The sequence below is a fragment of the Rattus norvegicus genome, chromosome 7, assembly GCF_036323735.1.
Source record: "Rattus norvegicus strain BN/NHsdMcwi chromosome 7, GRCr8, whole genome shotgun sequence".
NCBI classification, from domain to species: Eukaryota; Metazoa; Chordata; class Mammalia; order Rodentia; family Muridae; genus Rattus; species Rattus norvegicus.
Window position 1 is genome coordinate 94,953,690 of NC_086025.1, and position 11,716 is coordinate 94,965,405.

An 11,716-nucleotide genomic window follows, 5' to 3' on the forward strand; every position below is an offset into this window, starting at 1 on the left:
GATCATCCCTCAAAGTAATGCTTAAACTTTTCATACATGACAGGTATTTTTATACTGACCCCATGAGATAACCAACATCCTTGGGTCACATTCCAAGCACTGTTAACTTTAACATGGTTTACTTTGGGCTGTTACTATTGTCATCTTTCTGTCACGAATAAAGAATAGTCTCTTGGTTTAAAGTCACTTGTCCCAAATCATCTGACTACTTAATAAAAAAAAAAAAACAGAGATTCAAACCCATTACTTACTTCCAAACGTGCACACTTTGATCAAAACCTGAAGGAAACAGACTACTATAAACTTTTGTTGAACCACCAGCCACAAGAGCTATGATGGCAGAAAAGATACAAAGATTTTCCTTCACAAAACTTACTATAATGCAAAGTTTATATATGGTCCATGTCCCTCAGAAGTTCATGAATGTATTTTTAGTAATACAGAGAAAGTAAATACAAAGTAATACATTCTGTATGAGTAAAGCATCAATAACTCTTGTTTCAATGACATAATATGCAATATTGGTATATATTGTATCATGGTATACAAACTATAAGCAATGAAGTTCAAAGAGAGAAACTTCCGCAAGCCATCTGTTTAGTAAGTATGCAAGCACCAGACAGAGATGTCCGTGGCACTCTTCTTGTTAACTTGGCTTTGTAATTAGTATTTTGGGATGGGTGAGGTTCTCATTAGCATGCTTCTCAAATGTAAGAGATTCATCACAATGATTCCCATCAATATAAGTGGATGCCGTGCTACAATATTGTGGAGCTTGTCATCAAAATCCTCCACAAACACTTCAGTAACTTAGTAGCATGCTATAAATTAAGATGTGATTCCAACTGAGGTTAACATTTTTTTATTTATTTACTAAATGTCCTAATATTTTCTAATCCAAATCTAGGAAGTGGTTATTGATTAAATAGTAAAGAGACAGAGTTCAGAAGGCAGAAGCACAATGGTTCTAGATTCCTGCGTTCACATTCCCTTCCACACAAATGAAGCAAAGACCCTCTGTTCACCAGGTCTCATTTCAATAGCTACAGATATTAAAGTCAGTCTAAGTTGTGTTGGAGCCAGATACTATGATAAACTTGTGTACCCCATATACATGTTTTAGTATACATTTTAATAGTTAGCATTTTCCCAATCTCTGGAAAATATTGAAGTCTAAATATAGTTGACAAAAATGAACATTAACTCACCTTTAAATATTTATTATGTATTCCAATCTGAATTTACTATCACTATAATTTCCAGGTTTTGCTGATGAACAAATTAGAGGGATTATCATGTTTGATGATATGTCTTTAGCAAGTGATGATTTTATAAAATGATTAATGAAGCTTAGCTTGAAGATCCTTTATTTATTGTACACCATATATTTGACGTGAAATATTTGCCCTAGTTTTGAACCTTTAAAATATCCTATGAACATACTACTTATCCTGGTTTGGTTTTGGTTTAAGTTTGTTTCCTTTTCTTTCATTTTATATCTTCTACCTCCCTTTTCCTGTTCTGTATCCAGACAGGTTACTCACTCAGTCTACCCACGATGCCAGCACAAGAGAAACAGCAATTAAATAGGTCAGAGCCTTCGTTCTCCTGCTTTTTCATCCCAGTGGTAGATTGAAACAAGAAGACATATATTAGCTTACATATTCTGAGCCTTTGTCAGGTATTCTTCTAAGTTCTTCACATGGAGAAATTTGCTTACTTGTCCCAATAATCTGCTTGTATTTAGACACTACTGATTATTTGCTTTGAAGATAGAAAGATAGATAGATAGATAGATAGATAGATAGATAGATAGATAGATAGATAGATAGATAGATAGATGCACACATACATACATACATACATACATACATACATACATACATACATACATACATAGACAGACAGGTCATCACAGAGACATGGTCTAAGAGTTCTAACACGGATTATCCTGGCTCCAAGGTACAAATTATCATTCATAGTCTCTAGTCTAACACAGATATTTGTGCTTCTCAATTTGGAGTCAACTGCTCAACAGGAGGAACAAAATTAAAGACATTATGTGAACAAGTGACATTAAACGTAAATGTCCAAAGACCACATTAAAAAATAGCCAATGATACTTTAAACTCATCACATAACCTACCCTCAGATAATATTGCATCTTTTTCCCAAAAGAATAGTCTTCTTTCCTTAAACCATATGCTTCTCATTCCTAAGGTGGAAAATAATAATTCTCTCTGAGTATGTTTAAATTACTGAGAGAATTCCCTTAGGGTGGCCAACTGTTCGTGAGCCATCACAATTTGTTGCTACTCAGAAATTACTAGAGTATGTCTTGGTCTCTTACATATTCCATCTCAGTCTTTGAATGATTCTTAACTGACAACTATGGGTTAATTCCATTTCTAAAGACAATGTAAAATGTCTTTAAAGCATCAATCCAGAAGTTACTCTGAATTCACGTTAACACATGAAGCAATGCCCTCTAATAGAAGACTATATATAACTCACATCTGTGTGGCAGTGCATGCAGTATGAAGTGCTTTCTTGGGCATTATTTCATTTGGTGTTCATTCTCTAGAAGTAACAGCTCCTGAGATAACTACAACTAAAATAACACCGATTTCAAATACTCTAATTAAAGAAATCTAAAATTGTGAGCATTTGCTATAGATAAACTGTAATTGTTGCTCCACTGAGGAAATGAGTGTGGAAAACTGGGTCATACATAATGCTTTCCTGATTAAAGAGAGAAGATAAAGTGCTGGGGCTCTGCGACTGAGTGTGCAGGTGATGTCAGGCTGGGTCTTTAAACTCTGTGCTGCGTCTTCCTTACCGATAATGTAAGTGTTTAATCACATGACAGCTCATCTCAGTGTCTGGGAGAATTGACAATGACTCCCACAGTACAGAGATTGCTGAGTTGGTTTTTTTTTGTTTTGTTTTGTTTTGTTTTGTTTTTTTCATTTTTGTAACTCTTATCTTTAGGACAGGTCTGGTTATGAGGGAGCTATCAACCCTGGTGATAGATGAATGGATGTGTGGATGGAATTCTGGATGCTGGATCAGAGGAGCAATGGATAGAAAAACAATTAACTCCCTAAGCTGGCTCCTTCTGCTCTTTTTTCATAAATCTGTACTGCTCGCGCAACACTGGAATTTACCTCAGGCATCTGTGCCTGCAAAGCATGCCATTCGCCATTCACTACCTCCCTCAGTCTCCTTGCCTTGTGAACCTTTCCTCAAAATGTATTCTCACTGGTCAACCCTTAATACTGTCTATACAGATAAAAACAGATTTCATCTATAACCTAGACTTATTATCTTCAGAGCACTTATTCCATTTTTAAATGAATTTTTATGAATTTATAGGTACATTTTCTGTTTCCCCCATTGAATGTAAGCTCTGCTAAGGTAAGGAATCAGGTTCTTGCCCTATGAAACACTCTGTTTATAATATAGTGTTAGAACTTAATGCCTGTGCACATGCTAAATTATTGCAGAATTAGTAATTTAATTAGACTTGAGTAATATTCCAGCTATCAATCTGACTACATGATCCTCTTTTATTTATTTCATGGATGTTGACTCACTAGGCTTTATGTCCTGAGTCTCATCCTCTTCTTAAAGTCTTCTCTGTCAGCCTCCTCAATTGAGAAACCTTTGACCTTTCTTTTTTTTTCCTCCATCTTTATTAGCTTGGGTATTTCTTATTTACATTTCAACTGTTATTCCCTTTCCCGGTTTCCAGGCCAACATGCCCATAACCCCTCCCCTTCCCCTTCTATATGGGTGTTCCCCTCCCCATCCTTCCCCCATTACCGCACCTTTGACCTTTCTTAATGATAATGTATGGTGTGGATCAATTGTCAACTCTTAGTCAAAACTCTAAAAATAAAAATTTTCTCCTCCCTCCTTTGCATGAAAATATCATTAGTCAAATTAACTCTTAGATAAATGAGCTAAGAACAGATAGATGTATGTATGGTAGGGTAGATGAATGACAGAGAGATGAGTAAATCATGAATTAAAAATCCTTTCAAAACTGATGATAATGTTATCTAGATACTTACAAATGATCTTTGCTTCCTTTTTGAAGCCTACTTTAATGAAAAGTAATCACCATTATTACAAGACTTCAACTTTGTTCTTCTAATGACGTCTACAAGAGCTTCCAGTCACCATTCCAACAGTCTACAGTGCATGTACAAGCCATATTTTACACTTGGAGTTGAGGTTGACAATGACTGATTTATGAAACAAGAACTTCAAAAATGCATTTGAAAATACAAATACCTACTTCACTGTTAAACAAATACACGGTTGAGAAGACATGATACAGGTATCTCATGGCAACGGACTTGTTCCAGTTACCTACTACTGTATGACAGCCATTCAAAAATTGGTAACTTAAAACAAGAATTATTTATTTTATATTTTATTCATAAGACTTCAACTTAAGCAGGCTTCACAAGGAATGTTTACTTAATGTGGCATCAGCTGGAGTGGTGGGTGGAGAGACCAGGACTAGACAATCCACATCCAAGAAAATTATTCAGATAATGGTCAGGATAACCCTAGTTGTTGCTGTCAGTTATGTCCCCTGGAGGGGAGATGTGAACTGTCTTACAATTTAGGACTAGATTTTATAAGCATGCTCTCTGAGACAACAAGAAGGAGGAAGGATATAACATGATTTTTGTCTTAGTCTTAGAAATAAAGGAAAATGTAATTTCCGTGGTCACAGAATACAGTTACATATTGCAGAGATTCAAGAACAAAATCCATGGATCAGATATGTTAAATGTAGCAGAGATAAAGGGGAAAATATCTATGAAATGGGGGATACTGTCAACACCAATCTGTGGAAAATAAAATCTATCTCAGGCTTCCTAAAAACCACCCTATTGAGATGTGCATACCTACTCATATAATCTAAGGCAGCTTCAGTAAAGTCACACAGATGCCCCTAGTCTGTCTGTCTGTCTGTCTGTCTGTCTGTCTGTCTGTCTGTCTCTCTCTCTCTCTCTCTCTCTCTGTTGGTTTCTTCTCCTTTCCTCCTAAAACAGAAAATAACAGATGATCATCCGTTAACCTAGACTTTTTTCAGTGTAACCAAATTCCACACAGTGCTGGCAATTTGCTATGCATTTTGGATTTACATATTAAAATACAGTATAATTTTATCATTCTTGAAATGGAGACAAAAGATAAATCCTGCACTTTTTAGGATTACAGTGGATGGACGAAAAGGAGGAAAAGAAGGAAGGACGAGGGAAGGAAGAAGAGGAACAGCAGGAGCAAGAAGATTATTGAAAGCACAGGAGTTCACTTAGAAGTAATATGGTAAGGCTCTCCCCATCCTCTCAAACTTTTATTGAGAAAGAAAACCTTGAAGCACTGTGGTGTTTTCCACTCTCTAACACTTCAAATGCAATCTGCAAAAGCAGAACGTGAGAAGTGCAAATGTAACATTGAAGGATAATGATGCAGTGCAATGGAAAGAACAGAGAAACTTTAATCATGCCTCGAATAGTACTGTAAAAGATAATCATTTATATGCTGTGCACAACCAATTCATATGTGTTTACATACACTCATAAAACAAAACAAATGTAAAAACAAAGTAACTCCCTCTCCTCTCCATGGCAATGACTAACATTCTTAAACTCTAGTTCACCTCAAAGATGGTTTTTGCTCATATATTGCTACATCTAATTGAGGTGAACTGTATACTTCATGTCAACCTTGTGCTGGATGCCCAAGTGCCATAGTGAACATGACAGTCATTATCCCTATTCTTCTACATCTTTAAATCCAGTGGCAGACAGGCATTCAGAAAAAAAAAAGTCAAGGTTTTGCTTTTCATAACCTTTGTTTGATTTCTCATAAAATTTGTTGAACAGTGACAATGGCGTATTATGAAGGCAATGGAAAACTCATCCTAAGGTGTGGTTGGTTGGTTGGTTGGTTGGTTGGTTGGTTGGTTGGTTGGTTGGTTGGAGACAACTCTGCATCTCTGGTAAGAAGCAGCTTTGCTGTCATAATAGCTGGCACTTTACAACTGTGCCTTTCTTCCCTTCTCAATGTTACATAGAAAATGCTGCAGATTCTGAATTCTCATTCTGCAGCCTTCCTCAACCATGAAAAAAAGCCGTCTTACTCAGTTCCAGACAAGAAGATGTTGAAGGGCCATTTTTAAGAGTCCTTAAGGGAATGTTTTTTTACATGTCAAATGGATAGGAGTAAAAGGAGCATGCAGTCTACATGGGCCTCTCTTTGTTTCCTGAGCTTGAATTCAGTTGACCATGGGAGATTGGCCATTCTGTTGCCATCAATGAAAGGAAGGAGAATTACATCAGTGTTGGCTTACTGCCCTGATAGTCTTGAGCCACAGAGCAAGACACACCAATCATCTTGTTACATAAAACAATTTTGGCTATTGTGTTACTTAGTACTTACATGTGACCTTGGTGGTAGGTTTTGGTGGTGGTAGTACTGATGGTGATCCTGAGGTCTTGACGGTGGTGCTTTTGGAAATGGTACTGTTGAGTCTTGAGTCAGAATTGGAAAGGTACTGAAGTATTCGCGGGTTGTATCATTTTGATAACCCAGGGACTACTGGGTAATAACTCAGATTTCTGATTTCCAGTCCATGCAAGACAAGAGTTTGCAGAAAGTCTTTTCTTTTTAAATAAACATTACATCTTTATGAGTGGATAAGCAGAGGCATCTGTGATTTTTGTCCTCATCTATAGCGTCCTTCTAGCTGATATTCTTAATCTATCTTTGCTTCGGGACTTATGTTTTCACAGGAATTAAGCAATGGATATGAAAGAAGAGAGATAAACAATCACACCCAGAGTGACTTCCCACTCTTCATTGTCTCATGCAAAGGAAAGACATTCTTTGGGTGAGATCCTTCCAAAGCAAACATCCTGAGCACCTATGCATCCCACTTGTGGATCACAGTAGCCAGCAGGCTGACTCACTTATATTCATGCAACTCCCTGGTGCCAGTGAATTACACTGAGAATATTCTAGGCAGCCACATTGCTGGTGATGAAAAGGTGGGGAAGTAGAGGGTTACCGAAATGGTAACTTTCTAGAAAGCTCGTTCTAAGAATGTTTCTTGATATACTGAGAACTAGTATGTCAGTATTCTAGCAGGATCTTTTCTACCAGTAGCTTATGTGCTTATAGAGCAAGGGAATTAAAATGCAGTGGTTTTAGTTGAAAGTGTTAATGTCAGGCAGTCTGCAAAAACTCAGTACTTTTCAAGCTTATTTGCCCTGTACTATAATCTAAACTACCTGCCCTGCCATCTGTTTTTGTTCTGTAAATAACTGTTCCCAATCCAACTGCCTACTGAATAGCAAGCCAGTGATTCAGTTAATAATTATAAACCTTAACAATTCAACAAGTAACCGCATACAAAGAAACTAGATATCACATGTCTGAATATTTGATAGTCATGCAAGACAGAAAATGGGGCTTCTGGAACACCAGTCATGTTGGGAACTGTTGGGGAAGGGGCAGGGCGGGGTAGATTGTTAGGTTTTGAATGAAACTTTGCCTTAACGGTTCCAGTTCAATCTTTCCCACACAAGCTCCTGCCCACATCTCACAGAAGTATTATATCTGTTCACTTCCTTGTACTTTGCTCCAAGAATTAGTGAGTCATGGTTTAAGCACAAATTCTTAACATAGGTGCTACAGGCAAACAAAGGAAACCCAAACGCCTCATTCTTCTATTTCTTCTTTAAAAGGAAACTCATGCTGGTGGCATTTGTGTAACATTCCTTTTACATAACAGCAAGAACTTCATCTGAGGAAAGAAACAGTGGTGCAGCTGTAGGAAGCGGTAGGTGGGGGGTTGCTCTTCGCTCATCTTTGACCCTTCCTGGCCTTCGCTGTTCATAATGCGATACAACAATTCCTGGGCCAACCCAGAATGTGAAGGTGGGACATAGAAAGGGGGCATACAAGAGAGGCAGCCTACTTGTCCAGTGTTAGGAAATGATGAGATAGGCTCTTTAAATGTGTAGGCAACTCAGATGAGCTGGGGTTATATCCTTTTCTGATCTGATGTTTATTGGCTGTGTGACTCTGGCAATATAGGGAAGTATTGCTGGGAGTTATCACACCGTTTGGCAAAATCAGGACTATAACAAAAGGTAATAGATAACTTATCTTTAACTGTGTCTGATACACACAGATTCACCAAACCCTATAGAGTCCAGTTCAGTCTTCTCCTGCAAGACTAGAAACTGATTTTCTTTGTTTTGGTTTTTGGTTTTGTTGTTGCTGTTTGTTGCTTTGTTTTGTTTTCGTTTTGCCCTGGTATTTGAGACTGGAGAAGAACTCACAGGACTGTTCTAGAACCAGGAGAGATGAGCTTGTCTCACCCAGAGCTCACACCTGAGACTTCAGAGCAAACCACACATTAACTACTGTGTGGCCGGAGAAGGGAAGTATGCACATCCCCCTCCTAATAGTCTTTTGAGTCTCAGAATGTGGAGAGGTTTTCGGTACTATCTGAGACAGCTTATGTTAATCCATTAACCTATCAGTATCCTGGATGGATTTGGTGGTTGCTGTTTGGATCCATTTCACACTGGCTGTGTACTGGATAGAATGTGAGACATAGACAAATGGTGCTTATATGAAAGGTGTTCCACTCTGCTCCTGTTGAATAGCATTGTCTAATTCCAGCAAGAGTGCCACAGTTAATTTATTTAACAGTCTTTTTGAAGAGATATGTTGGACCTTCATGTTATTTCTCTTATGCCACTTTCTGATTCTGGATATTTACCTTTTGTGTGTATCTGTCCTCTGTGTTCCCGCCTGCTTTGCTTCTGAGTTTGCTCCCCCACATCTAAACTGGAACCACTCACTTTGTTGCTGTGAGACAGTTTCTCCTAGTAACATCAGAAGCTACATTCAAAAGGTCTAACCAACCTGACTGTCGGATGTGAAATGAACAAGGACGAAAAAGGATGATAGCAATGAACTTCTGAAGTGGATGGAGTCCATGAGGTCTCTACCCTAAACAAGGAACGATTGATACGTGAGGAACGCTAGGAGTGAAAGAGATGCTCTTCCCCAGGGAAGAGCACACTGATTGGTTATCTGACACCAACTGATCAACCCTAGAAACATATATAAAAGGAATAGTGTACATTTTGAACAGGGTATATTTAGGAATATTTATGTATATATGTGAGTGTATATGTATGTTTATGTCTGTATATGTATATGTCTGTACATAATAAAAGTATGTGTATATATGCATGCAACAATTAATGAAAAAAAGTCATGAATTTAAAGACTTGGGAGATGTGGAAGGAAGAAAAAGGAGAAATGTTAAATTGTATTATAATATTAAAAATCCAAACAATATTTATTCATAGAAAAAGCAATAGAAAATTCACACAATATGTTTCTCTCTAGTTATACATTTGGACCCAATAGATTGTGATAACAATTGTCTTTCCACTAATTCCAAGATTTAATTTCTATTTTTAACTTATTATTGCTCCATTTTTCCAATACTTAACTTTAAAAAACCCTGCTACCTTAATTTATCAGATGCCTAGTTGTCTGGGTTTACAGAAAATAATAACATTAAAAATTTTCACCTAGGAGAATTCTTCATGGGGCTGTTTTTGCTGTGCTTTGTGACCAAATACTAGGATTTACAGCTGTCTGTTGGATGAAAGGGAATAATATCATCTATCCAAATGCTTCTCACATATTTTAAAAATGTATTATTTTGTCTATTGTGTAGATGTATGTTTATGTGTGCATGTTAATATGCACGTATGGGTACATACAAACTCATGTTTGTGGACATGTGGCTGCACATGCTACAGGATACTTTTGGAGACTAGAGGACAACCTCAAATGTTATCCCTTCCCTTCCTTTTGGTTTGAGACAGTTTGCCTGTATTTCACCCCTAGGCCTGCCAGACTAGAAGCCTGCAACCCTATGGCAATTCTGCTGTCCCCATCTCTTATTTCATTGTGGGATCAATAGTTTTATACAAAGCATGTTTCCATTCTCAGCTCCACATGGATTCGGAGGATTTGAATTCAGTTTCTGAGACCTGCCTGCCTTAACCACTGAACTGTCTCCACAGTCTCAGGGACGCTTCTTTAAATCACTCACATTAACAACATCCCTTAAAATTCTTTTGCCAGATTCTTCTGTGACATTCTGATTTGGGTATCTATATAGATTTCCCTTACATGGAAAGGATGGATAGTCTTCTTTTGGGAGCAAAAAACCTTCTGACATGTCTTAATAAATTGTTTACCTTTCTGCTACATAACAGCCTCTGACTAGATGCTTTAGATTTTTAATTCTTCCTTTCTTAGTTGATTTAGGCCCTAAGCTTTGCTGTGCAGTCATAAAGTAGCAGTCATTTCACATACCCTGCAGAGTTATAAAACTGTATAATGTGATATACACTGCAAAGCTCCAGCATACCAGCTCCTACACAGTAGACAATACCCCATTCTAGTGCTCTTCCTTCCTGCCCTCTAAGCTATCTATGTCCTTGCCCCAAGAATACAATGTTGGGTGTGGAAAAATGTTGTCCTGATTGCTATTTACAGCACTTCCAGACCAGAACCCCAGGATTCTTCTGTATTGTTGACCACTGACCCGTGCATTCGAAAGAAGTTCTAAGGACATAAGATACTATCTAGAGATACAAGAGAATAAAAGCACTGCTTGAGCTTGGGTGATTTGTATGTGAGAAGTTCATTCCCTCTGTGTTGAGATAGAACGGCTTTGTGTACAGGTGATTGGACCCTGCCTTGTGAATGGATTAATGCCCTTATTGCAAGAGAGCCTTAGTCATTCAGGGAGGGGTTCCTATGGAAAGCCTGAGGTTGGATCCTTTCCTTCCCTAACATGTTTGTACCTCTGCATGGGCTTCTATTTTCTGCCATGGTAGGATACAGCAAGCAGACCCTCACCATATGATATGGCTCCTTGACCTTGGACTTCCCTACTTCCAGGAGTATAAGAAGTGACTCTCTGTCACTTACAATTGCCCAGTTGCAGGCATTCCATTAAGGCAGTACAAAGTGGAATAAAACAAATACAACTGTAGGCAACTAGTTCCAAACTGGATCAAAGGGTGGCTTGTGAAATAATGCAGTCATTGTTCTCTTAGTATTACTCCAATAAGCCAAGGATGCATTGGTGTATCAGAAGTAGGCATGGATTTTTGGATTTCCCCTTTTACACAAAGGAGATGACACAGGTATGAAGTTCCAGGCACCTTGCCCATCTTTTGTAATCTGTTCTTTTTCTCTCTCTGATGCTGACTTCAGATTCAATCTCTGCCATTCCCTAGCTTAAAGTACTGGTGCTTCCTCAAGGTTTGACTCTCTAAATATGCCAACCCTTCTAAGGATATAGAATCAGTGTTCTGGAAAATGAAGGAAAAGACACACACACACACACACACACACACACACACACACACACAAAGAGGGAGAGAGAGAGAGAGAGAGAGAGAGAGAGAGAGAGAGAGAGAGAGGTAGGGGGAGGGAGGGAGAGACATTCTCAGTATCAGAAAAATTCTTTGGGGTAACTCATTTAATATATTCGCATTCGTATGTTTACACATAACCATGCTCATTAGATAATATCCAGCTCTTTCTCCTCTCCTTCTCTTATAAATATTGGAAAGGAGTT

The 11,716-nt window shown here is 38.0% G+C and overlaps 1 long non-coding RNA gene across 1 annotated transcript in view; it reads left to right on the forward strand.

Annotated features, from left to right (window-relative positions):
• LOC120093670 (uncharacterized) overlaps positions 1–10,599 on the forward strand; it is a 75,483-nt gene extending 64,884 nt beyond the window's left edge. The window contains exons 3-4 of the long non-coding RNA XR_005487153.2: positions 5,234–5,349; positions 6,819–10,599. This is a non-coding gene — a long non-coding RNA (uncharacterized LOC120093670). The remainder of the gene's footprint in view (positions 1–5,233; positions 5,350–6,818) is intronic.
• The last annotated feature ends 1,117 nt before the right edge of the window (positions 10,600–11,716 follow it).